This window comes from Aquarana catesbeiana, linkage group LG01 (genome assembly GCF_042186555.1).
Source record: "Aquarana catesbeiana isolate 2022-GZ linkage group LG01, ASM4218655v1, whole genome shotgun sequence".
Lineage (NCBI taxonomy): Eukaryota > Metazoa > Chordata > Amphibia > Anura > Ranidae > Aquarana > Aquarana catesbeiana.
In genome coordinates, this window is record NC_133324.1 from 627,549,468 (window position 1) to 627,576,608 (window position 27,141).

The 27,141-nt window shown below is 45.1% G+C and overlaps 1 protein-coding gene across 2 annotated transcripts in view; it reads right to left on the reverse strand.

The window, feature by feature from the left end:
- ABCG2 (ATP binding cassette subfamily G member 2 (JR blood group)) overlaps positions 1–25,814 on the reverse strand; it is a 276,283-nt gene extending 250,469 nt beyond the window's left edge. The window contains exon 1 of one of the 2 annotated variants that reach the window (XM_073600840.1): positions 25,695–25,814. The gene's annotated coding sequence lies outside the window, so the exon portion shown is untranslated. Of the gene's footprint in view, positions 1–14,121; positions 14,149–25,694 lie in introns of those variants that run through there. The other variant, XM_073600848.1, reaches the window with a different exon arrangement.
- Between the last annotated feature and the right edge of the window lie 1,327 nt (positions 25,815–27,141).

The following is a 27,141-nucleotide window of genomic DNA, read 5'->3' on the forward strand; positions in this document are numbered from 1 at the left end:
TTGGGGTTTGTTGGTGTTCTTTCCATTGTGGGTGTTGGGGAGTGCGCCGGCCACCTTGATCCCAAGCAGAAGCGTTTCATTATAAAACTCAAGTATGCCACTACTCATAATTTTTTCTGGCATAAGAATCAGTTCTTTCAGCAGGGGAGGGGTGAGGCTATGAGGGCAAAATTTGCCCCAGCTTAGCCAACCTCTTCATTGGTAAATGGGAGGAGGACATCATCTATGCCCAGCCAAGACCCAAATTGGTCTTATGGGCCAGATATATAGATAACGTCCTCCTCCTATGGAATGATACACATGATTCTTTACTTGCTTTCATGGAGGGCCTAAACAACAATGATAGGGGTATTACATTTAAATTCAAAGCCAGTCAACATACTGTCAATTTTTTAGATCTTAGAATTTGGGGTGAGGGTGACTCCTTATGCACCTCCACTTGTTTTAAAACCACAGATCGTAATTCATTTATACCTCGTGACAACTGTCATCATAAGCCTTGGCTCGATGCAGGCCCCAAAAGTCAATATATAAGAATGGGACTTTAAGGTTCAATCCAAAGTTCTCATGGATAGATTTATAGAGAACGGTTATGAGATCTCTTTCTTGAATAAAAAACTTGAGGAGGTAGAATTGCTGGACCGTGAACAACTGCTTGTAGATAGGGTGGTGACTGATGCTGACAAGGACAACAGTGATTTTACGTGCCCTTTTATAACAGGGTATTCTCATCAACATTCAATAAAAAAATGAATACACAAACATTGGCACATTGTCAGGAATGACTGGATACCTGGGCCTGTACTCCCTGAGAAGCCTCAGGTAGTTTTCAGGGGAGCTTCTACATTAAAGTCTCTTGTGGCCCCTAGTGTTTGCGACCCTCCTGACAATGGGCCAATGTTCTTCCAAAACCTGGTTGGTTTTTATAGATGCAAAAAATTAGCAGTCTGTTCCATCAACACTTTTATGCCGCGTACACACGAGCGGACTTTCCGGCATACTTGGTCCGGCGGACCAGAGTCCGCCGAACAATCCGACCGTGTGTAGGCTCCGGCGGACTTTTCCGGTGGACTTTTTGCCAAAAGCCCACCGGACCTAGATTTGAAACATGTTTTAAATCTTTCCGTTGGACTCAGTTTCTGGCGGAAAGTCCGCTCGTCTGTGTGCTGGTCCGACGGAAAGCCCGCTCGTCTGTATGCTGGTCCAATGGACCAGATACAACGCAAGGACAGGGTATTGCATTTCGCGCTCGCTGCAATAGGAAAAACAAATTTTCCTATTGCGGCGAGCGCGGGGCATACCAGGCCCTTAGGTCTGGTATGGATTATAAAGGGAAACCCCTACCCTGAAAAAACGGCGTGGGGTCCCCCCTAAAATCCATACCAGACCCCGATCCGAGCACGCAGCCCGGCCGGTCAGGAAAGGGGGTGAGGACGAGCGAGCGCCCCCCTCCTGAACCGTACCAGGCTGCATGCCCTCAACATGGGGGGTGGGTGCTTTGGGAGAGGGGGCGCCCTGCGGGCATGCTGGGACTGTGACGTTTTAGGGGGCATAGTCAACATCACCCAGTGACCACGCCCCCTAAAACGTCACAGTCCCAGCATGCCCAGGGACTGTGACATCATAAGGGGGCGGGGTCTCCGCCTATATAAGTCGCAACGGAGCCCTCAGAGAGCAGTCCAGCCGGAGAGAGCATCGTGTCAACATCTGGAGAAGAGAAGCCCAGAAGTCTGGACCTCCGCTGGCAAGAGAGCGGCCTGAAGACAGCGGAGGAACCGGCCGAAGAACTGGAACACCGGGAGAAGAGGCCGGAGAGAGCGGAGAAGAACCAACCGGACCCGGGAGAAGAGGAACCGGAGGGACCCCCGAAGTCGGAAGAAGACCCCCGAAGCCGGAGGAAGACCCCCCCTGGAGCTGTTTAATAAATTATTTTAAAAACCTGTGTAGTGTGTTTTATTATTGACACTTTTTCCCTAGCTGAATGGGTAGGGGTACCATGTACCCCATACTCATTCACATAGGGTGGGGGACCGGGATCTGGGGGCCCTCTTATTATAGGGGGCTCCCGGATTCCGAAAAGCCCCCCGCCCGCAGACCCCGACAACCAACGGCCAGGGTTGTCGGGAAGAGGCCCTTGTCCTCATCAACATGGGGACAAGGTGCTTTGGGGTGGGGGGGGCCCGCAGGGCGCCCCCCCTCCCCCAAAGCACCCACCCCCATATTGAGGGCATGCAGCCTGGTACGGTTCAGGAGGGGGGCGCTCGCTCATCCCCACCCCCTTTCCTGACCGGCCGGGCTGCGTGCTCGGATCGGGGTCTGGTATGGATTTTAGGGGGGACCCCACGCCGTTTTTTCGGCGTAGGGGCTTCCCTTTATAATCCATACTAGACCTAAGGGCCTGGTATGACCCGCGATGGGGCTCATAAGGTGTCAATCTCGCCGATAAAAGCGGCAAGATTGACTTCCTTTTCTAGTCCCGTCGCACCTGAGTCACGTTCAAAATGAACGGACTTGTCCATGTGTGGGCAAGTCCGTTCATTCTGAAAGTCCGCTGTAACTCCGGCGAAAGTCCGTCGGAAAGACGGGCGGACTTAGCCCGCCGGAAAGTCCGGTCGTGTGTGGGCAAGTCCGTTCGTTTTAAAGTCCGGCGCACCTGGCAGACAAAGTCCGTCAGAAAGTGTGCCGGACCAAGTATGCCAGAAAGTCCGATCGTGTGTACGCGGCATTAAAGACAAGAAGGTTACACATTTTAATTCTAATAGTACCTCTCATGAGTTCTCGATAAAGTCATTCATTACCTGTTCTGCTCTCGGTGTTGTTTATCTTCTGTCCTGTCCATGCGGACTTCAATATGTGGGACACACTGTACAGCCGTTACAGGTTAGATTGAATGAACATATCGGGAATATCAGAAGAGGTTTCAAAGGGCACTCCGTTTCAAAACATTACCTGGAAGTACATAACCAGGACCCTAGGGGGACATCATTTGTCAGTATTGACAGATTAAAATTACCTTGGAGAGGGGGACCTAAACGATGTGCCATCTCCAAGCTTGAAATGGGGTGGATATATAAGATCAGATGTCTCAGACTCCTTGGGTTGAATGTGGATATAGAAATTAACGTCTTTATTGATAATGCATAAGTTGCGTCACATCTTAACTGAGAATGTTATGTCTAAATTATGGATGTCCTGTTTAACCACTTCAATACAGGGCACTTTTACACCTTCCTGCCCAGACCAATTTTCAGCTTTCAGCGCTGTCGCAGTTTGAATGACAATTGCACAGTCCTGCTGCACTGTACCCAAACTAAATTATTATCATTTTGTTCCCACAAATAGAGCTTTCTTTTGGTGGTATTTGATCACCTCTGCGGTTTTTATTTTTTGCTAAACAAATAAAAAAAAGACCGAAAATTTTGAAAAAAATAAAAGTTTTGCTTTTGTTTCTGTTAAAAAAGTTTGTAAATGAGTAAGTTTTCTCTTTCACTGATGGGCACTGATAAGGCAGCACGGACAGGCACTGATAAGGTGGCACCGATGAGGTGGCACCAATGAGCGGGCACTGACGAGCACTGACGATTGGCATTGATATGCGGCACTGATGGGCACTGGTAGGCGGCACTGATGGGTGGCACTGATATGCAGCACTGATAGGCATTGATAGGCAGCACTGATGGGCACTCATGGGTGGCACTGGGTGGCACTGGTGGGCACTGATAGGCGACACTGATGGGCACTGAAAGGCTGCAAAGATGGATTCTTATGGGTGGCACTGATAGGTGGCACTGATATGCGGCACTGCTGGGCCCTGATAGGCAAGACTGATGGGCACTGATACGCGGCACTGATATGAGGCACTGATAGGCATCCCTGGTGGCACTGGCAGTGGTAGGCATTGGAGTGGGCACTGATTGGCAGCTGCCTGGGCATTGATTGGTATTTCCCTGGGGGTCTAGGGGGCATACCTGGTGGTCCAGTGTGGATGGCTTCCCTGGTGGTCCTGGGCGGCTTCCCTGGTGGTCCTGGGTGGGATCCAAGGGGGGGCTGTGCACAGACCCCCCCTGTCAGGAGAGCAGCCGATCGGCTCTCCTCTACTCGCGTCTGTCAGACACGAGTGAGGAAAAGCCGATCACCGGCTCTTCCTACTTACATCGTGATCAGCCGTGATTTACCAGCTGATCATGTGGTAAAGAGTCTCCGTCAGAGACTCTTTACCTAGATCGGAGTTGCGGTGTGTCAGACTAACTACCGCAACAATGATCTCTGCGGTGCGCTCCCCCAGGGGCGTGCAGCGGCTTAATATCCTGATCACATCATATGACGTCTGGTCAGGATATTGAAACCACTTTGCCGCCGTCATTTTGCTATAAGGCAGGTGGCAAGTGGTTAAACATAATTGTATTTGTTGGGGAGAACACCTCCCCGGATCTTATGCTCGTTGGTTAATACTTTTTTTTTTTTATTTTTACTTTTATTTATATTATTTTTTTGCCCATATATTTGGAACAGGTATCAATATGTATTTTTGAAATTAGTTTAGAATTTTTTCCTTAAGATTTCTCTTTTTTAGCCTTTTTCGGCATTAAAAGTGCATTTTTATGTAACTTCATATATATTTTTAATTTTTTTTCTCTTCGCATTGTAGTTTCATACTATACACAAGCGAATTTTATCGCTTCGGTCACTTGGTGTCCGATTTTCTTTGCCGTCTCCTTATGGAGCTTTACGTACGTAACATACGTCAAATCGAGGTCTGGTGTTCTCTCATGATGAGCCTCATAAGTATGTGATGGCTATCAGGTCAAAACGAGGCTTGGTTGCGTTCTGTTTATATTTAAGCGATGGTTTCAGTGCATCACCCGTGCCCCTTTGAATACGCCAGGTGTGACGAAACATGTAGGGAGGTGCTACGTACTGACACCATCACGCCCCATGCAATCTTTTTGTTATATGGTGTTGGCTTTTAAAAGATTTTTGCCGGGTATTTTTATGTACTGTGTGGAGGACGCCAATCCCCACCTTTGTGTCTTTTACCCTTAGCAATAAACGTTTTTTTTTTACGATATCACACTATCGGAATTTCTTTTTGCCTCCTTACACTCGCGGCTCTTCGGGCCAATGAGTGATAGCTCCGATCGGAAGTGTCTCTTTCTGCCTCGGATCATCTCGGGGACATGAGGTTAAAAAGCTAGAGGAGTTTCATCCTGCCCGTGCCGAGGGCTATAATTGTTCGCTATTCCGAACGGAAGTGTCCCTTTCGCCTTGGGTCATCACGGGGACGTGTGGCTACGAAGTAAGTTCCTCCTAGCCTGTGCAGAGGGCCATATCTGCTTGCGATTCAGACCTCGCTATTTAGGGGGTCCACTGTTTCTGGTAAGGGCATTCACTTATCAATTGTGATCAACTGGGGATTCTTTTTCATCTCTTCTCCTACTCCTATCTTCAGTGAAGGTGCCTGACTCCTGGACAGTCGCCCCCCTCAGTGGACTTGCCTCTCCCCCATCAGTGATCTTTTTTCAAACTGCTCATGGACTTTCTTTCTTCTTCTTTGTTTATTTAATGATCATATGTTTATTAATTGATTTTATTCATTATTTTTTTTGGTTCACTTATTCACCAGTTAGTCCAATGTCATTTTGTTATTTTGAGTGTTCACTTTGTAAGAGCAACTTATAGATTTTATTTGATTTTGCACCATATGGATATTTGATGGTTTTTGTTGCAGCTATTTTTTCAGATTTTTGCTTTCTGAGCGCAATATTTTTCTCCTTTTTTTACATACTGCCCACTGTTATACCCTCCACACTCCTCTCCTGTACATACTGTCCACTGTCTTACCCTCCACACTCGTCTCCTGTACATACTGCTCAGTATCATACCCTCCACAGTGCCCACTGTTATACTCTTCACATTCCTCTCCCTCACCTGCACATACTTCCCACTTTTATACCATCCATACTCCTCCCCTTACCCACAATAACAGTTCTTTAAAATTGTATTGAATATCCTCAATGTTACCAGCTCTAGAATGGGCACACTTTTGTTAGTTCAACTAAAGGAAATCTTTTCAGTCCTCATATTTGTTCTGCCCATTATTAGTACTCATTTCATTTTGTGATTACTATTGTGATGTATAGAGGAACATAGGGGATGCCAGCTACTCTAAATATACCACTGGTAAAAAAAAAAAGTGTCCCTGAAAATATTTTTGAAATCTTGGCAACTATGCACTTGGTCACTGCCCAAGGGCCACCGGGTCAGTAGGGGGCCCCATGAGAGCTACCTGGGATCCTGTGATATTAAAGCGGTAGTAAACGTCACTAACATTACTACTTTTTAGAGGTAGGTTTTGCCATAATGTACAAGTATGCACAGCATATTAGCACATTAGGGTACACTTACCTGTCAGACTGTGCCCTCCAGCGCTGCGCTGTGATCAATCCAGTGAGTCCCAGGTGCTTCCATCTTCACCCGGTCTTCCTTCTGTGTTCTGCGACTTCGGTCACTTGCCTTGGCCGGGCTGCGTTGATGCCACTCCCACACATGCTCATGCGCATCCTCTGTCTCTCTCTCATCCTCCCTCCTTACCCCTCACCCCTCTCTCATCCCCTTTCTCTCTCTCATCCTCCCTCCCTTACCCCTCACCCCTCTCTCATCCCCTCTCTCTCATCCTCCCTCTCTCTAATTTAATTTGTTATAGCAAAAAATTGTTTGCATTTTTTTCTTAAGCCAGCCCTGGGCCTAATAACATGTTTCTCACAAGCAGCACAAAATTACACACAAAACACATTCTGCTGCTTCTCCTGAGTATTTGAGATAACCTAAAATAATATTTTAAATAATAGTCAGCAAGGATTCACAAAAGACCAAAGTTGTCAAACAAATCTGATTTCTTTTTATCAGGTCAGTAAAACCTTGGACAGAGAGATGGCTGTGGACGTGGTATACTTGGATTTTTCCAAAGTGGTTGAGACAGTTCCTTACACATGGCTAATATGTAAGATAAAGTCTACAGGCTTAGAAAATCCATTTGTAAATGGATAAAAAAACTAGCTAAAAGACCGTAATTAAGAGAGTATTGATTAATGATTTATACTCTGATAGGGCTAGGGTGGGCTAATTAGTGGTGTACTCCAAAGCACTGTGCTGGACTCTTACTATTTATAAATAATATAGAGTTTGGGATTAGAGGTATAATTTCTGTGTTTACAGATGACACCAAGCTATGCAGTGGAATAAGGTCCCTACAGGATGTTTCCAATTTACAAGCTTCAAAGCATGATTTAACGTGGCAACTTTGTGGCAAATGAGGTTTAACCACTGGACCTCCGGAAGATTTATCCCCCTTCCTGACCAGGCCATTGACGTCTTTTTTTCCCACAAATAGAGCTTTCTTTTGGTGGTATTTGATCACCTTTGCGTTTTACATTTTTTGCGCTATAAACAAAAAAAGACTGATAGTTTTAAATAAAAAATATTTTTTACTTTCTGCTATAAAATCTATCCAATAAAAAAATTTTAAAAATCTAAATTATTCATTCAGTTAGGCCAATATGTATTCTGCTACATATTTTTGGTAAAAAAAATCCCAATAAGCATATATTGATTGGTTCGCGCAAAAATGATAGTGTTTACAAACTATGAGATATTTTTATTTCTTTTTTTTCTTTTTTTTTTTACTAGTAATGGTAACTACACTAATACAGTGATCAGTGCTGAAAATATGCACTGTCACTGTACTAATGACACTGACTGGGAAGGGATTAAACATCAGGGGCGATCATAGGGTTAACTGTGTGCCTAGCCAGTGTTTTACTGTACTGTGTGGGGTGCTTTTACCAGGGGAAAAGATGGAATTTATTCACTGCTTTGCAGGACACAAATTTCATCCCCTCCCTCTTGTCAGAAAGGCGATCTGCCTTGTTTACATAGGCAGATCGCAGTTCTTTGTCTATTCCTCACGATTGGCCAGTGTCGGCAGACATCGTGTCTGTGGTAGCCACTGAGAACTGAACTGAATAATGTTGATAAATGTAAAGTTATGCACTTGGGGGATAAAGACATGCATGCATCATACATTCTATAAGGAGAACAGCTGGGAAGCCAATGGTGATCTGAGTGTTTGGGTAGATCACAAATTTAATAGTAGTATGCAATGCCAAGCTGCAGTTTCTAAAGCTAGCAAAATATTTTCTTGTATTAAGAGAGGTATGGGCTACAGGTGTTGCCGGCAATGCTTTAATTCTGAGGTTACTCTCAGTTTTGTAATTGTAATTGTACTAAATTGTTATTTAATGGCCCCAATAGCTCCAGAGCAACATGACAGAAAGGCACACAAAAGTATATATATTTGTAGCTAAAGAATACGTAAATGCTGCAGTCATTCTGAGCACTTTAATGATCAGTATTTATGCATTTTCAAAGTCAAATACAGGAAAATCAGTTGAGCAAGAGACTGTTTAAGTGAAGAAAAAACATTTGCATACTAAACCTTATGTTTCAGAAATGACAGTGATGGACACCTATGCAAAGCTTGGTGTCTAGGGATGAGCCAAACACCCCCCGGTTCGGTTCGCAGCAGAACATGCTAACAGGCAAAAAATTTGTGCTAACACACGAACAGCGCTAAAGTCTATGGGCGCGAAAGTGAAAAATCAAGTGCTCATTTTAAAGGCTTATATGCAAGTTATTAATTGTTATTAATGCTTAAAGTGAAACAATAAAAATTAAATAATCCTTTACATATCATGCCTGGGGGGTGCCCTTAGTAATTCTGTAAAGTATCGCACCTCCCAGCCAAGTACAACTCCTAGGGTTTCTGGGGACTGAAAACCATCCCTTGAAGACTGCTGCTGAGTGTTATCCTATACATCCATGCTGACACAATCCTCCTCTTCTTCCTGTGTGTTTGGAGGGCCCGCAGGAATACTGTCTGGATAAAGGGGGCCTTGAGAGGAAAGGAAGTCCTCCTTTTCCTCCCACTGTTCTGCCTCAAGTGCCCTTTCCATGATTCCACAAAGCTTGTGCTCTGGAATGCAGACTAGAGTGACAGTGTCACTGATGCATGCATTGTCGCTGCTCACCATCCTTGTGGCTTCCTCAAATGGTGACAGGACAGTGCATGCATCCTTGATCAGTAGCCACTGGCATGGCAAAAAGAAGCCAAGCTCCCCTGACCCTGTCCTGGTGCCATACTCACACAGGTACTCATTGATGGCCCTCTGCTGTGTGTGCAGCCGCTGCAGCTTTGCCAATGTTTAGTTCCACCTGGTGGACATGTCACAAATGAGGCAGTTGGTGGGCAGGTTGCATTCCCTTTGAATGTCAGCCAGCTGAGCACTGGCATTGTATGACTGGTGGAAATGACCACAGACTTTTCTGGCCTGCCTCAGGAGATCTTGTAAGCCTGGGTACCTGCTCAAGAACCGCTGCACCACCAAATTCAGGATGTGTGCCAAACATGGGTCAAGTGTCCCTGTCGGAGGGCGGAGAGAAGGTTGGAGCCATTGTTGCATACAACTATTCCTGGCTGAAGCTGGCATGGCGTCAACCACCTCTGAGCCTTCCCCGCAGAGCTGACAGATTCTCTGCCCCAGTGTGGCTCCTGTCTTCTAGGCAGACCAACTTAAGCACCGCATGGCATCTTTTAGCCTGACTGCTTCCGAAGCCCCTTGAATGCTTACGGAGCACCGCTAGTTCAGAGGACAAATCTGCAGAAGAGGCCATAGAGGAAGAAGAAGAGGAGGGGGTGGAGCAGAATTACCACTAGCATTTTGGAGGCGCGGTGGCGGAACAAGCTCCAACAACACTGAACCCTGTCCTGCATCCATCCCAGCTGCCAGCAGAGTTACCCAGTGCACTGTGAAGGAAAGGTAACGTCCCTCCCCATGATTGCTGGACCATGAGTCAGCGGTAATATGAACCTTACTGCTGACCGCCCCGTCCAACGAGGCTAAAACATTGCCTTCCACATGCCGGTAGAGAGCCGGAATGGCCTTCTGTGAAAAGAAATGGCATTTTGGAACGTGCCACTGAGGTACAGCACATTCCACAAATTCATGAAAGGGGGCAGAGTCTACCAGCTGAAAAGGCAGCAGTTGCAGTGCTAGCAATTTGGCCAAGCTAGCATTTAGATGCTTCAGCAATTGAGGTAGGGTTCTTTTTACAGTTCAGCAACTGGGGTAGGGAAATTTGCCTGCTAAAATTAATTGGTGGTGTACTGCTAGCAGATTGGCTGCAAGTACTTGGGACACCTACTGCGATACCTTCATTCCTCTCAGTGTAGGTTTTTGAGAGGACTGGAGGTATAGTAGGGTTGGAGATCCCAGATGAGGAGCAAGAAGTGCGCCTTTTTCTTTGATGTGGATCTTTCAAGTGCTGTTGCCAACACACTACATGGCAGGTCGTCATATGTCTGGTCAAGCATGTGGTGCCCAAGCGGCTGCTGCTCTGGCCACGCTTGATCCGCTTCAGACATAGGTTGCAAACAGCAACAGTGTGATCTGCTGCACACGTGTCGAAAAAGGCCCACACCAAGGAACTTTTAAAAGTCAGCGGGGTGTCAGCAGTGCCCTGCACCTGCGGAGCTCTGTGTTGTGATGCAATAGGGTAACTGCCCTTAAGCTGCCCCCTAGAGGACATCCTGCCTCGTTGGAGTTGTGCCTCTTCCTCTCTTCTCTCAGGCACCCAATTACAGTCAGTGACCTCATCATCCCCTCCCTCCCCGTCACTAGAGCAAATTTGGCAGTATGCTGCAGCCGGGGGAACATGACTGCCAGTTTCTTGTCCTTCTGTGGCACCCCCTCTCTCTAGGGTCACATTACTCCCTTCCTCAACCTGCGAACCAACACTGGAGCCTTTAAATCGCTGCGCATCCTCCATCAGCATATAACTGACACTGTGGTCGAATAATTCTGGGGACTCCTTTGTGCATGATGGTGGGGCTACTTCCAACGCAGCTGCCAAAGCAGCCTATTCCACCGTCTCCTTGTCCAAGGACTGTGGACAAGGAGATGGTGGAATAGGCCGCTTTGGCAGCTGCGTTGGAAGGCAAACTACTCTGAACCTGGGTGACAGAAGATGAGGAGGATGAGGACGGCTTCGTTATCCACTCCACCAACTCTTCTGCATGTTGTGGCTCAATAACACGGCCAGCAGCAGCAAAAAAAGGACAACCGTGCCCCACCGCCACCTGCAGAGGATGCACCATGTCCACAACCACCACTGTTGACTGTAGAAACAGAGGCTGCTTGCCCTCTTTTAGTGGCCGGTGAGTGCCTGCCTCTCCTTGGTGGCCTTCTGGACATATTTTTTGTTTTGCAACACCACACTACACTGCATTAAATACTGTGTGCACCACCTGAAGTGTATTAGAAAAGTTTACAATGGCTGCGCTGTATTGTATACTGTGTACACCACCAGAAGTGTAGTAGAAACGGTACACACTGTATTAGATACTGTGTACACCGCCTGCACTGTATCAGCAACTGTACAACGGCTGCACTGTATTGTATACTGTGTACACCACCAGAAGTGTAGTAGAAACTGTACACACTCTATTAGATACTGTGTACACCGCCTGCACTTTATTAGCAATTGTACACACTGTATTAGATACTGTGTACACCGCCTGCACTGTATTAGCAACTGTACAACAGCTGCAATGTTTTATATACTGTGTACACCACCAGAAGTGTATTAGAAACTGTACAACAATGGCTGCACTGTATTGTATACTGTGTACACCACCAGAAGTGTAGTAGAAACTGTACACACTGTATTAGATACTGTGTTCACCGCCTGAAGTGTATTAGAAACAGTACACCACCTAATGCACTGTAGATATAGGCTACACTGGATGCAGAGTGTATATATATAAGGGAAAGGGGGGGGGCGAGCAGGTGGGTTGTATAAGAGCCGTTCTCCAAGTGAAAAGAGGGGAAGAGGGAGGAGAGCCGCCACCCCGGATGATCAGAGCACTGAGAACATAACAGCTTTCGTTTCAATAGCTGTGTGTTCCCTGCACGCCATCACATACAGCCCCTCCTCTTTGTCCAGGCACTTTGATAGACAGACAGGTGATCTGTCTATCAAAGTTCCTCAGACAAGGGGGAGGGGTTTATGTGACTGCGCGCTGCGGGAATACACAGCTATTGAAACAAAAGCTGTTATGTTCCCGGCACTCTGATCATCCGGGCGGCGGCGCTCCTCTCTCTTCCCCTGAACAGGTAGGCTGCATTGGGGACACGAGTTGCATTGGTGGCACAGGCTGCATTGGGGACACAGGCTGCATTGGGTGGCACAGGCTGCATTGGGGACAGAGGCTGCATTGGCAGCACAGGCTGCATTGGGGACACAGGCTGCATTGGGGGACACAGGCTGCATTGGGGACACAGGCTGCATTGGTGGCACAGGCTGCATTGGTGGCACAGGCTGCATTGGTGGCACAGGCTGCATTGGTGGCCACAGGCTGCATTAGTGACATGGGCTGCATTAGTGACACGGGCTGCATTTGTAGACATGGGCTGTATTGGCTGACATGGGCTGCATTGGTGACATGGGCTGCATTGGTGGCACAGGCTGCATTGATGGCACGGGCTGCATTGTCGGACACAAGCTGCATTGGCAGACACAGGCTGAATTGGCGGGCGCAGGCTGCATTGGTGGACACGGGTAGGCTTCATTGTTAGGCACGAATAAAGGTGTTGTTAATATTTATTTTTTTAACTTAATTCTGCATAAAACATTTAAGTCTAATTTCATGAGATAATTTATGAGGGCGTGTTTAGGGGCAGAATTAGGGGCGGGTAGGGGTTGGGTGGGGCAACTGGTGGAGAGTAACCCTGGCTAGGCTAATAAGGCCTGGCTAGTAGTTCAGGAAGAAATTTTGAGCCCTGCACTAGACTGTATATATATATATATATATATATATATATATATATATATATATATATATATATATATTAATACACCGCCTGAAGTGTATTAGAAACAGTATACCACAGAATGCACCGTAGATATAGGCTACACTGAATGCAGAGTATATATATATATATATATATATATATATATATATATATATATATATATATATATATATACTAGACTGTGTAAATATATATTAATACACTGCTTGCACTGACTGAATATAGAGTAAACACTGAATATATAGTCTATCCTAAATGCAGTGTATATATATATATATATATATATATATATATATATATATATATATATATATATATATATGCGCGGCCTTATATAGTGTGGGGCATGGACTTAGTCCCCCTAAGCCATGATTGGCCAAAGGCACCCTGCCTTTGGCCAATTATGGCTCTTTTAGCAGAGCGCGCTGTGAATGGCCAAACCATGCAGGTCAGGTGCATGCTTTGGCCAATCATCATACAGCAATGCACTGCGATCTCACAATGCATTATGGGGCATTCCGAGGCGCTCAAATTTTCCGCAAACGCCCCATAATTTTCGCTGAACAAGCGAACACCCGATGTTGGAGTCGCAATTATGTTTGACCTGAACATCGAGCTCATCCCTAGTCATGTCCTTTTTCTGGAAGCCATTAAGCCATCTACACCAGAAGATGACTGGGCTCCTGTAATATGTTATGCTGCCAAGCTTTGCCCCATCACAGCATTCACTGTTCTTTTTTCTCCAGTTGAGTGTTTATGGTCAATCATCAAAAGCATTACTGGCAAACATCACTAATCCAACCCCCAAGCAGAGCTAAGGTACCCACAGGTGTGTCCAAAACCCTATACGTTGCCAATATTATTCCAAACCCAGTTAAACTCTGCAAGTAGGCTTTGACTGTGAAAACTGGCATACAACTTGTCCATCATTCTATCTAATGGGGCACCTCATCTGCCAATAGACAGGTATTTCCCTGGACAATGTAATGGTGGTGCGTACTTCCTAAACTACGGCAGTCTGGGGCCATCATTGTAAAATTCACCTAAAAAAAAACAATCCATATATCTTGCAGCCTAATATTCACTTTAACCACCAAATATGATGACAAAGTAAAACAGATAAAAAGTACAACTAGCTAAATCTGTAAACAGTCTAACAATGTACATAAGACGAATAAAGCATCATTCTTACCACTGTGGGGCCAAGCAAAGCTCTTTGTCTTGTTAAAGGCGGTGATAACAGCTCAGGATGTGCTTTCCTAAGTACCTGAGACACCCGGTTGTCCTAACAACCTGTGCAACCTCAACTCCCTAGTGATGTCATATGTTTTCCTTCCAATGATGTGAGCTGTAAATCAGCATACATTTAACTTGGCTCCTGGACCTATTTACTCTTCATTGTGCAAATGGAATTCATGCGTTAAAACCCATAAAGGCCAGCGAGCACTACTGATCTTTATGTTCTATGTCTGTTAGTAGTATATAACCTATTTTGTCTAATGGGAAGACATATTAGCTGATCTTACAAACCAGGCAAATAGAGTTATCTAGTAAGGGAATAAAAATGAACTGCGCTGATGATTAATTACAAATAACAGAAACCAAAGTGCAAAATAAGTGAAATTCGTGAATTGCTCTTCAGAGTCATCTGGTGACAATAACACCATTGAATGTAATTATAAAATTGAATACAGATGATAAAAAATTGTGCAATGTTGAAAACACTAATCAAAAAAAATGTGAATGCAAACCATATGGAAATATATAATAAATTGAAAGTTCTGAATAGAGACAAAAAGCTGTGAATCGCTCTTTGTAATATGTAAACCACCATTCAGAATCTGCTAAAATAAAAAATACAATTATCACAATTATTTGAAAAAAATGTGACATGAGTGTGTACTCTTCAAAGTGTGTGAATCACTTTTCAAAGTCCCCACAAGTGTAAATAACACAATTGTGTCAATCACTCTTCAAACAAAATAAATCACTTCTCAGAATCTTCTCGATGTGACAGTGACTCACAAACACGACAATCCCTCCACCACATAAACTTCACCAGACGGTAAGCTGTAAAGCGCTTGTGGCAAATAACCCAGCCTGGGCCTTTAATCACCAGTTGGAATCAGACAGCAGCTCTCATCCAGCGGCCACATACAATGGAGCCGAACAGGTGGTAGTGGATTTGAAGGCGAATCCCCATGAGATCAATCTCAGTCACCGATGATACAAAGGTGTGTAGTAACACACCACAAGCCCACACATGGGGAGAGAGGTGCTCCCTCCGGCAGCAGAGTGGACCAATCAGGGGAGGCTGGAGGAGGTTCATGGGACATGTAGTTCACCCAGGAGTGCTGCTCAATGCAAGTAATGAAGCTTGAACTCTACCCTCCCAACAAGCCCTGCATAAGAGAGGAGGGGAACTCAGGACTTTTCCTGGGCAATTCACCAGAATCTGGAGGAGAGCAGTGCGAGGCAAGAGATCACAAGGACCTGATGCAGTGCTCTGCGCTCACACCAGGGAATTAGTGTACAGAGGGACCGAGTCACTGGGAATCCTTGTTGTGCTGAGCACCGGAGAGAAGCTGTGACCTGTGTGCTTAGAGATTGAGCCACTGCCAGTTTACAGTCTTTGCTGTGCTGAGGACCAGAGCTGCCCCAGGCAACCCAAAAGTGAGCAGACATCTGACCAGAGGCTCCACTGATGCTGTGTCACTAGGTCTGGGGAGAAGGCTGTGTGGCCATAATCAGTTTGCTAATAACAGGACTGATTACGTAGGAATTGGAAATTTGACTAGCTGCCTATACTACTGCATGCAGACCTGACTGGGACTGCATTTTTGTGCAACTGTCAACATGGGCCCCAATACTAGCCAGCTGAAGATCTAGGGTATAGAACTGTCTCTTTAAATAGGCCACCCTACAAGGACTCTTGTCATTGCCCGTAGAAGCAAGGGACCACTGCAATAGATCTGGGTTATAGTCTAGACACCTCTAGAGTACACTAGCAGTATAGCACACTAGTGGCAGGAAATTATTTCAACACCATTTACTCTTGTTGTTAATGTGGTTTATGCCATTCCTTATGCAGATTAGCAGGTTATTGGGTACAAGTCCATTTAATCAAGTATATTGAGCTGTATACCAAATGGCTACAAGCTAGTGATCAAACTGTCTGGAGAATTGTGTTTGATTTACTGTACATTCTACCTGTTCAGATATGCCTACCACATTAAAACCTTACAATATAATGCGTTTCTTTATTACTAATGAGGCTGGTGTCCACTTACAGATACTGAATTAAAGTAGTTTGCAGAGCATTTATCTATGTGTTCTTAACAGTATTAGGTTATCTATTTGCTTAACCTGGTGTGTCAGAGGGGCTGAGGTTGTTCTTGGAGTTGAAGCACAGAACAGAAAACCCAATCTACCAAGCAGCTCCTTTGGGGTTAGTGCTGTATATACATTGTCAACTGTTTTGTAACCCCCTCCCGCCCAGCCTATTGTAATATGACCAGGGCCGCCATCAGGGGGGCACAGCCGATACAACTGTAAGGGGCCCTGGGGCCCGCCCGGACCAGAAGAAGCCAGGGCGGGTGAAGGGGAGCTGTGTGGTGCACTATAGAGATGATCTTGTAGCTTCTGCTGCCCTCTGTGTCAATGAGCTCAGATATCGAGCTCTTTACGGCCACCTCTGGCTATTATGTGCATGTGCACCCCTCGTGTGAGCTGCCTGTACTGTTCTCCTCTGTGTCAGCAACATATCAGCTTTGTGAAAACGAGCTGGGACTAGGTAGGGAGATTTCCTTTACAAGTAGGGGCTGTGAAGGAAAGGGAGGGGGCTGTTTGAGTACAGGGAGGGGCCAGAGGCTTGTGTGTTTATAGATTTGTGTATGTGTGGGACTGACATAAAATATATGTATATATATATGTATATATATATATATATATATATATATATACACACACACACACACAGGTGGGGGGTGACGTATATACAGGTGTGAGGGGGGCTGGCATATATACAGGTGTGGGGGGTGGGGCTGACATATGTACAGGTGTGGGGGGTGGGGCTGACATATATACAGGTGTGAGGGGGATGGCATATATATACAAATTGGGGGTGGGGCTGACACATATACTGTACAGGTGTGAGGGGGTTAACATATATACAGGATAGAGGGGGGGCTGAGTGCGTACAGGTGAGGTGGACGGTGTGTGGATTCGGTGGCATGGCCCGTCGGCAAGCCCTGGGGAATGTTGGTGGTCAGGCTTGGGGGGGGCCCAGGCCTAAAGCTGTGTAAGGGGCCCAAAAATTTCTGATGACTGCCCTGAATATGACAGCCCTATTATCCTGGGAGGACATCATATGATGTCCTCCCAGGATCGCCCCTCGAGTGTGCCCCATGGGCCACACTCTGGCGCGATCTGTCACCTGTTATGTCCGCTGGACACAGCCGATGAGAGATCACTGTAGCGGCCTGCTGCCAGTACCATGTGATTGCTGTGGCCTATCACAGCAGATCACATGACAATTGTACACAATGAAAAGCTTTGATTCATGCCTTTCATTGTGTACTATTGTTATGCATTCTGTGATTGGCCACACTGATCACATTGTACAGACAGGGCCAATCACAGCCCATCTGTACCATGTGATTAGCTGTGGCCAATCACAGCTGACCACAACAGTAAACACTGAATTAATAGTTTTCATTTTAAAATCCTGATCGCCTCCCCAGAGTAGTACAGTGCTACTATTGTAACAGTGTATTGTTCTGGTCACTATATGTAAAAAAAAAAAAAAAAAAATGTAATATAAAAGAAAAAAATTAAAAAATTGAATTTTTACATTTTTTTATTTACTTACTAACACCAGTCAGTGTACCTGACCACCGCCACACCAGTGATATGATGATGCTGTACTGCACTGGTGACAGTATGTAAAAAAAATGTCAAAAAATTTGGAGAAACAAAATGTTATTACAAAAGTTAAAAAAAAAAAAAAAAAAAAAAGAATTTTTTTTAAATTGTTGGTCTTTTTTCATTTATTTAGCAAAAAATTAAAAATTAAATACCACCAAAAATTTCATATGGATACAGCGTTGCATGGCCGTGCAATTGTCATTCAAATTGAGTCAGAGCTGAGAGCTGAAAATTAGCCTGGGCAGGAAGGGGATAAAGGTGTCTGGTATTGAAGTGGTTAAAAGGAAAATATCCCTCATTTCACTGTTATGCCCCATAAACACTATTGGACATTGATCGGACATTCCGACAACAAAATCCATGGATTTTTTGTGGACGGATGTTGGCTCAAACTTGCCTTGCATATACACGGTCACACAAAGTTGGTCGGAAATTCCGAACGTCAAGAACGCAGTGACGTACAACACGTACGAGGAGCCAAGAAAAATGCTTGATTCCTAGAATGCGTGGCACTTTGTGTGTCGGAATTGTGAACACACGATCGGAATTTGCGCAAACGGATTTTGTTGTCGGAAAATCTGGGAACCAGATATCAAATTTTGTGCGACGGAAATTCCGATGGAAACTGTCCGATGGAGCCTACACACGGACGGAATTTCTGACAACAAGCTCCGATCGGACATTTTACATCAGAACGTCCGACCGTGTGTACGGGGCATTAGTGTTGTTCTCTTTAAAGCTAAATTCACTTTGGTTAGTCTTCATTTATAAATTCTCTGCTAGGTCAGCAGGAAATATGCAACCAGACCATAAGGACAAGTAATTATTTACCAAAGATGTACATTTTTAATGATCTACATGAGCTCTGTTCTTAAATCAAACAAGTAATCTTCAGTTTCCCAGCACAAAGGGAGGTATGCATATATGTGGCTCCGTAGAAAAAAGCCCCTTTCCGTGAGTCCGCATATATGTGTTGTCGGCGTAAAGGGGTTAATGTACTTGTGAAGTTCCCCACACTTTTACTTCCTTGAATTCTGTGACACGTATTCACTATGTCCTGTGAGTAGGCACTGATGTGTCACACATTTCACAGAGCCTGCCTGGTGTGGTCGCTCTAATAACAGATCCCATTGGGGAATGCTACGGCTTGTAAAAGAACTACATGACTATACAGGTCCTCACTTTCTGCTTAACAGAATTAGTACAGAATGAGGTGATGTGGAATAGGAAATGTGCAGTACAGAGTACAGAACAAGGTGATGTGGAATAGGGAATGTACAGTACAGAGAATGAGGTTATGTGGAATAGGGAACGTACAGTACAGAGTACAAAGTGAGGTGGTGTGGAATAGGGAGCTGAGAACTTAAGGTGATGTGGAATGGGGAATGTACAGTGTAGAGTACAGAATGAGATGATGTGGAATAGGGAATGTACAGTACAGAGTGCAGAATGAGGTGATGTGGAATGGGGAATGTACAGTGTAGAGTACAGAATGAGGTGATGTGGAATAGGGAATGTACAGTACAGAGTACAGAATGAGGTGATGTGGAATAGGGAATGTACAGTACAGAGTACAGAATGAGGTGATGTGGAATAGGGAATGTACAGTACAGAGTACAGAATGAGGTGATGTGGAATAGGGAATGTACAGTGTAGAGTACAGAATGAGATGATGTGGAATAGGGAATGTACAGTACAGAGTACAGAATGAGGTGATGTGGAATAGGGAATGTACAGTGTAGAGTACAGAATGAGATGATGTGGAATAGGGAATGTACAGTACAGAGTGCAGAATGAGGTGATGTGGAATGGGGAATGTACAGTGTAGAGTACAGAATGAGGTGATGTGGAATGGGGAATGTACAGTGTAGAGTGCAGAATGAGGTGATGTGGAATGGGGAATGTACAGTGTAGAGTACAGAATGAGGTGATGTGGAACAGGGAATGTACAATACTGTGGAACAGAAGGTTATGTTACTGGCTGCAGAAAATTTTCTTCCAGAAGTAGCAAGTATGCTTTAGTTAGCTTGTGATTGACCTTAGGCTGTTGCATACTGGTAATCTGGAGGAGGATCTAAGTCACGGCCATCACTGGGAAACCAGCTACAATACCCAGTGATACCTGAGAGCTGGAGGGGTCTGATAAAAGGAAAAGCTGTGCCGAGCTGAGTTGTGCTGAGTTTCACAGAACACTGCTGTATCCTGAACCAGGTGGTTGGACAGAGTTGAGTCCCCTGCACCATTGGCTGCTCTGGTGCCTACTTTGAAAGATCAGTCCGTGACCTAGACTGTCACCTTTTAGGGATGCTGGAGAACCGCATGAGTAGAATGCCAAGGTACTTGCCATCTCGCATGCCATCCAGACAGTTCAATGCAAAAAGGAGACCGCCCTCCTTACATCCAACCAACTGCCACAAGAAAATTACAGAAGAAGAGTGGTGAGCATATCACAGACCCACAGTTAAGCTGAATCCTTGTTGATGTTGTCAGTCCTCATTTGCAAGAAACTACAGTTATGACCTTGCCACACACTGTTGTGCTAACTGCTGGTTTTGTCTCTAGGCTTGGCCTGCAGACTTGTTACCTGTTCTGCTCCCCAGAGTGCTACACCCTACATTCTAATTGCTGTAACTGTGCACACCCTACCATTTAACTGCCATTTAACTGCTACAACTGTGTAAATCCTAACATCCAACTGCTGCTATTGGGTAAGCCTCAGTCTAAAGTACTCATCTCAGCATTCCCCCAACCCTTGCTAAAGCCAACCTCTCAGGTATTATACTGTAATGCCCAGACTAAAGAAACACCACCTATTTCCCAACATCTTCAAAGGGCCCCAATATAGCCGGCAGAAGATTCACCTCAAAGACTATACTGAGATTATTTTATCCTGAGGGCAGATCTGTGTTCAACTTTAAACCTTAAATTCTAAGGCCTAAATCTAGCCCCTTTGTCAGAGCTCTCAATTGGCATAGTTGATCCATGTTGTTACTTTGTTGGTCACTTAGGGTGATTTATCTCATATGGAGAGCTACCATTTATACCCTTGGAGTCACAGGAAATTCTAGAATCTGAAGCCCCTGTAAGGGACTTGGTGAGGCAAATTGTGTATTCATTATTGTGTTTATGCTGGTTGACTTTAACATGCCAATATCCTGTGATACTTTTATTATTTTAACCTACCAATACTGTCTGTTATTCTTTTATAGAGTTGTGAATCTTATTCCTGTGTGCCTGCTGGGGTTTACAGAAAGGTATACTGGTGATGTCAGTGAGGTTGAAGCCTCACACGGGGCTGAACAAAAGCAGAGGACCCAAATCTACCAGCGGTTCCTGCGGGGGTAGAGCTACAACAGTGTACAGAATGAGGTGATATGGAATAGGAAAGGTACAGTACAGAGTACAGAAAGAGGTGATTTGGAATGGAGAGATTTCCTCTCTAATTGTCCTGTTTACTTTTATCAGAGATTAAAAGAAAATGCCAAATTTTGGGTTGTCACCAAAACAGGAATAGAGGGGAAATCTTCCAATGTGGACAGTGGTTCTGGTGACAACCAGGGACTTTCTCATCTTGCACAGATTTCCTCTAACTTTTTGTTGAAGGGAAATCTCCCCAATGGGACAAAAAAAAAAAACTGACATGGGTTACAACCCTCCCTTAACCTATCTGAAACTAAAAAAAATAATTTGCCCTCAGTTCTACTTTCACACAATGCAAGGTGTGCAGTATATGTGTGCATAGTATATGTGAATAGTATATGTGTATTTCCCCTCAATTTGCCACACCAACACACTTTAGCACATTTATATAATACACATATGTGAATGTTCTGTGTGTTTCGGTGTGCCGTAGTGCCAAAAAAAGTGCAGGTATGTTTATTTGTGTTATGAAACTCCTTAATTGCCCATTCAAAGTAAATAGGACGTGTTACAGATGAAAAAAACAAAGGTACATCTGTTCCTTTTACCCTGTATTGCTATTCACAGTGTTTGGGCACAGATACAGCCAAAAGTTAGTAATACAAAATATAAAAACTGCATTGAGACTTTATTAAAACTTAAAACAAATTGGGCACAGAGGCTGAGTTACTGCCCAAAGTAACCACATTTTTTTTGTCTAACCCCTTCCCACCGTCTAATACATATAAGTACAGGCAGCGTATGTGCTGGGGATGCATTCACTCGTGTGCCCCCTGCACGGCAATGGCACTATCACCAACAGCTTCTGGTCAAACAGTGAAGATAGGGAGCTGGTAGGATGGGCTCCTGTGACTTCCAATCACAGTGATTATATGATTGAGAAGCCCAGTAAACACCTCTGTCATTAAGAACCTGTTAAAGAAATGGCAGGAGCTGGCAGTAATTTGAAGTGTATCTAAATGCAAATTCACAAATGCAGTATAAGACACAGGAGCTTACCAATACTAAAGCCAGCTATAAACAGATCGAGATTCGACTGTCTGAATTTCGAACCATTTATGGGCAGGCTGGTTTGACTGATAGATCGATTGATTTCAGTACACCCAGTCTGTCAAGTTTTTTTTTTCGCCTGATCCCTGCCAGCCGACAACAGTGATCATTGAATTCTGCTGATGGGGAAGGTTCCCTGCACTCCCTGCCGGCAGAACGCAAAAGTTCTGCAGTAGGCATTCCCCCATGAACTCTGACTGTGTTGATGGGAGAAATGCAAACATTTTTTTGTTATAACAAATTAAATTAAATAGAGAGAGGGAGGATGAGAGAGAGAGAAAGGGGATGAGAGAGAGAGAAAGGGGATGAGAGAGGGGTGAGGGGTAAGGGAGGGAGGATGAGAGATAGAGGGGGGATTAGAGAGAGGGAGGCTGCAAATGAGCATGCCTGGAAGTGACAGCAACACAGCCCGGCCAAGGCAAGTGACCGAAGGCACAGAACCCAGAAGGAAGACAGTGTGAAGATGGAACAAAAAAGTGTGCCCATTCTTGAGCTGGTAACATTAAGAGCCCTTGCACACTGGGGCGGGGGGCGGCGTCGGCGGTAAAACGCCGCTATTATTAGCGGCGTTTTACCGTCGGTATGCGGCCGCTAGCGGGGCGGTTTTACCCCCCGCTAGCGGCCGAGAAAGGGTTAAATACCACCGCAAAGCGCCTCTGCAGAGGCGCTTTGCCGGCGGTATAGCCGCGCCATCCCATTGATTTCAATGGGCAGGAGCGGTAAGGGAGCGGTATACACACCGCTCCTTCACCGCTCCGAAGATGCTGCTAGCAGGACTTTTTTTACCGTCCTGCCAGCGCATCGCTCCAGTGTGCAAGCCCTCGGGGCTTGCACACTGGAATGAAAGCAGCGGCACTTTCGGGGCGGTTTGCAGGCGCTATTATTAGTGCAATAGCGCCTGCAAACCGCCCCAGTGTGCAAGGGCTCTAAGGATATTCAATATCATTTTAAAGAACTGTTCTTGTGTGTAAGAGGCATGGATGGTATAAAAGTGGGAAGTATGTGCAGGTGAGGGAGAGGAATGTGGAGGGTATAACAGTGGGCACTATGTACAGGAGAAGAGTGTGGAGGGTATGTAAGTGGGCAGTATGTACAGGAGAGGAGTGTGGAGGGTATGATGGGGGCAATATGTACAGGAGAGGAGTGTGGAGGGTATTATGAGGGTGGTATGTACAGGAGAGGAGTGTGGAGAGAAAGATAGTTGGCAGTATGTACAGGAGAGGAGTGTGGAGGGTATGACAGTTGGCAGTATGTACAGGAGAGGAGTGTGGAGGGTATCACGGTGGGCAGCATGTACAGAAGAACAATGTGGAGGGTATGACAGTGAGCAGCATGCACAGGAAAGGAGTGTGGATGGTATGACATTGGGCAGCATGTACAAGAGAGAAGTGTGGAGGGCATGACAGTGGACAGTATGTACAGGAGAGGAGTGTGGAGGGTATGACAGTGGGCAGTATGTACAGGAGAGGAGTGTGGAGGGTATGACCATGGAAAGTATTGTACAGGAGAGGAGTGTGGAGGGTATGACAGTAAGCAGTATGTACAGGAGAGGAGTGTGGAGGGTATGACAGTGAGCAGTATGTACAAGAGAGGAGTATGGAGGGTATGACAGTGGGTACTATGTATAGGAGAGAAGTGTGGAGGGTATGACAGTGGGCACTATGTACAGGAGAGGAGTGTGGAGGGTATCACATTAAGCAGTATGTACAGGAGAAGAATGTGAAGGGTATGACAGTGAGCAGTATGTACAGGAGAGGAGTGTGGGGGGTATGACAGTGGGCACTATGTACAGGAGAGAAGTGTATGACAGTGGATAGTATGCACAGTAGAGGAGTGTGGAGGGTAGGACAGTGGGCACTATGTACAGGAGAGAAGTGTGGAGGGTATGATAGTGGGAACTATGTATAGGAGAGGAGTGTGGAGGGTATGACAGTGGGCACTATGTACAGGTGAGAAGGATGTAGGAATCTGGGAAGGAAAAATGTAAAGGTTTGTGGAAGGATGTTTAGGGACTGCGTAGTGGTTAAGCAGACCATACATGAATTGAAATTAAGACAATTAAGCAGAGACCAGCCATAGTCGATCTATGTATGGGCTGGCTGGTTGTACACAAGTCAATCTATTAATCAACTTGAGTACAACAAGCCTGTCAGGTTTTTTCCCAAAACAGTCAGTGCTGCCAGCTATAGTTAGCAACACTGATCATTGTATTCTGTTGGTTGGGAAGGCTCCCCACTGGCAGAACACAATAACACTGCAGGAGTGATTCCCCCATCCACAGGTCAGCAGGTGAGAAGGTGTGTGGGGACAGGCTGGGGAGAGAGGTCTGTCAGCAGGGGGTGTGAGGTGGTCATGGAGGGATACCAATCAGCCAGTGGGGGGGAGTAACTGGGAGTGATATCTTTTGGAGTAATGCTTACTGCCCTCTGAAAAGTGATCTGTGGTGTATTGCTTTTCAACGAGTGGTATAGCAGCAGCTGACAGGCGTTCATGAGGTGCTACTGCCGCCTCCTTTTTTTTTTTTTACATTGCTGAATGGCAGTTTTACATTGTTGGACTATGCTGCTACTGCGAGCGAGTTTGACAGGGGGTGCTGCCTGTCAAACTCTGCAGGCTCCAAGCTATCCATTGAGCTCAGTGCCTCTAACAAGTGAGGAGAGGCACTGTGAGCTCATCCTCTCAGTCTGCTGCAGCTCCAATAACCCCTATGTTAATCTGACCCTGGAGAAACGCGTTGAGCTGTAAACACTGCTATGTGCAATCACCACAGTGCCATCACCACAGTATCGAAATCAATTGGTTTTATATACAATTGTATTTTATTGTAATTTGTTGTTATATGGACTGAATTTGTCAAATTTTAATAAATGTTAATTTCACCAAAAAATACCTAGTGCCTTAAAAGTCCCACGCCTTTACTATTTCAATAGTTTCAAAGCATGAAATATTATTAATTGCTTTAAGAAGCAGCTCCGATATTGAGCATGTTTTCTTTTCTCTAGTGGCTTACAAAATGTTTCTGAAGACATTTTCATGCATTTGTATATACAATTCCATCAAAAACAGGATACAGAAAAAAAAAAGAAAGAAAGCTAGACTTATAAGTCACAATGCAGCACTAGAGGTTCACACATAGAAACATTCTGCAAAGATATTCATAACTCCTTTCATGGACAACACAAGCCTGAAGCTATGCTATACACTGCTGCCACATGCCAGCCTTGTACATTCAGGAACTCATACATTTGTAAGTGATGTCCTTCACACAGTTTTGCCTTTCTCTAACAATGCAAATAGACCATTAGAAGGACACATCACAGTTTCAGGTATAGAAACACCAAATAACATGTACAGTCAAAGGCACGTTACCTATAAGCAGGCAGCCATGTTGCTAGAAAGAGGAATTGTACTCAGGATCTCAGGAAACCCAAATGCTTTCAGACAGCAGGATGCAAATGTTTACTACCGTTAACCCTACAGTGCCCTATGGTTTAACATAGAAGCTCAGTTATTTCTTACACTGTACAGCCAGACTTGACTTGGTTTCCTGTCTGCTGAGAAGCGTGTATTTTTGCAGGCTGCAGCAAAGCAATGCACTGAGAGGGTTAAATGTTTTAGGGCTGTCTTTGATTACTTACATGAGTTCAGAGCTACAGACAGGCTGGAACACTTGAGATAGTAGAGTCTGCCTACACTGATAGTGTTCAAATGACAGAACATGTAGGATCTAGTTATTTGAGACATGCATCTTTTCGTGACAGTACTCTAAGCACATTGTACATTAGTGTAATAGTTCTTTAAGATGGGAAAGATTCTTTGGAGGACAGCGAGTTGCAAGTTTTGGACAGACCGGACAAGCATCCCTAAACAGATCTGGGGGCCTTCAAAACCATCGGTCGGCCACATATAATGTTATTTTATCTGGGTGATTTGACAACAATTCACTCCTTCAGCTGGGTAACTCGGATTAACACCTGTCAAAGACTTCATAGTACTATGGTGACTGGATTAGGGAATAAAACAGAGTGGTCCCACATACTTCCACACCTTCTGTCATGCTTTTGGACAACCATCATCTGCCCTAACACATTACATGACACCATGATAATAGGATTAATGTAAAAGAGTTAACTGTGTGGCTTTAAATGCTGGGATATATTCTTGCACTCATAAGAGCTGAATAAGCCCCAGTAGCCAGGATTGCCCCAGAATGTTTCAGTTTGGGCAGCATGTGGAGTAATGTTATTCTTGATTTATTACCTATCTGGGTAACTGCAGTGGAATTACAGAGTGACAGCATAATTGGGGCCCAGGGCAGAGCAGCTCTGGACAGTTGGCAGATTCTCGAGGATGTGGTACTGAAGTTGGATGTTCTATATACTGTATATCTGGGGCTGCCAGACCCAAAACAAGAATTGAATTCCTCCCTGAGAACCTCCCAAGCATTGGACACAGCAGGATTAGGGGTAAGATTCGGCTTGGGTTTGAAGTGAATCTTGTGGGTTTGAATTCACCCAGGAGAAATTATTTTAAACCAAATTGTACTGCATGGCCTTTGAACTATGGCCAGCAGGCTTAAAAGGGCTAATGAGTGGGCTTTAGCATTAGCCAGCCTCTTCACTATAAAAAACGAAAGTTGCTATAGGGAAGGCTGAAAAACTACAGATTAGTAGATTAGGGTCAGTTAGGAAACTGTACTCTAATGCCCTGTACACACGGTCAGATTTTCCGACGGAAAATGTGTTGTCGGAAATTCCGACCGTGTGTGGGCTCCATCACACATTTTCCATCGGAATTTCCATCACACAAAGTTTGA